Source organism: Salvelinus sp. IW2-2015, unplaced genomic scaffold (assembly GCF_002910315.2).
Source record: "Salvelinus sp. IW2-2015 unplaced genomic scaffold, ASM291031v2 Un_scaffold3384, whole genome shotgun sequence".
NCBI classification, from domain to species: Eukaryota; Metazoa; Chordata; class Actinopteri; order Salmoniformes; family Salmonidae; genus Salvelinus; species Salvelinus sp. IW2-2015.
Window position 1 is genome coordinate 50,084 of NW_019944666.1, and position 1,516 is coordinate 51,599.

At 40.9% G+C, this 1,516-nt stretch overlaps 1 protein-coding gene across 1 annotated transcript in view; it reads left to right on the top strand.

Moving 5' to 3' along the window:
- LOC112075777 (B-cell receptor CD22-like) overlaps positions 1–1,516 on the top strand; it is a gene marked incomplete at its 5' end in the record, with an annotated part of 65,206 nt that overhangs the window by 50,035 nt on the left and 13,655 nt on the right. The window lies entirely within an intron of this gene.

The window sequence follows — 1,516 nt, forward strand, 5'->3', positions numbered from 1 at the left end:
GATGAGTCCACTTCCCAACAACACTCTAGTAATATGCTGGTGGTCTGGGATTCTTCTGTGAACATTTACTCCTGTGCTGTTGAAGGTCATGAGGGTCTCCACTCTCCTGTAGTTTGTGAGTATGAATGAAACTAGGATTCTACTTAGGAAGTATCAATCATTTAAGGTCAATGAGAAGGGTAATACTTCAATATTCATCAATACATAGAAATTACAGACAATGTCATAGATGTATGTACTCTGTCACAGGTAACACTGCACAGCACATTATACAGTGTTGAAGAGTCAGGAAATGAATCATTAATTCTAAACGATGTACTTTGTTTTTACTCCCCTTTAATTCAGGTTTTCAGGTGAAGGTGACTCCTAAACAGAATTCAGCGTATAAGACACTGACTTGTAGCACCACCTGTATTCTGACTGGTAACCCCACCTACATCTGGTACAAGAACGGACAGATAATAACTGGCAACACTTCCTCCTATTCAGTCTACTCTAATGCTGCAGACAGTTACTCCTGTGCTGTAAAAGGCCATGAGGATCTCCACTCTCCTGCAGCGTGTGAGTGTTTATTTAATTAACAATACTGTTTAACCTCTGTTTGTTGGTTCCACTATGAGAACTTTTAGTGTTTCTAGAAAGAACTGAGAATATAATCCAGTTGACCTCTTGTTATGTCACTGTGTTTCAGGTGTTCAGGGTCAGAGCTGCAGCAGAGTGACTTACACCAAGAGGAGCATCTGTGTCTTGAAGGGGTCAACAGTGGACATATCCTGTACTTATGTTGGTGATTATTCCACCACATCAACAGTCTGGTTTAGAAGTGATAAGTCGACCCCTGAAGACCTAACCACAGACCCAGGGTATACAGGTCGTGTGAAGTACACTGGAACATACAGAGGTCCCTTCACCCTGAGAATCACAGATCTGAGAGAGGAGGACTCAGCTGAGTATCGCTTCACTTTTAAAACAGACAACTTTGAATGGGGTCATAGTTTCCCAGGAACAACTCTGACTGTCACAGGTAATATTACACTGTATGATACAACTGTAAATCATATTGAATTACAGGAGAAAATATATTAACCATCCTGTTAACACAGAGGTGTATGTGGTTTTATACATATTGTTTCAGACCTGCAGGTGAAGGTGACTCCTGTAGACCTGCAGGTGAAGGTGACACTGACCTGTAGCACCACCTGTACTCTGACTGACAACCCCACCTACATCTGGTACAAGAACGGACAGGTTGTAACTGAGAAGATGTCCCTCTATTCAGTCCTCCCTAATGCTGTAGACAGCTACTACTGTGCTGTAAAAGGCCATGAGGATCTCAGCTCTCCTGCAGTGTGTGAGTACAGTACAATAGTACAGTATTCTACTTAGCAAGTATCCTGTATTCAGGCAAAAGAGACATGTCTTACTTTATCAATCATTACAGAACAAAAATATATTTTTTACTAATTGTTAATATTACTCTGACAAAATGTTTGGTCTTTAACATCAGATGGACCAA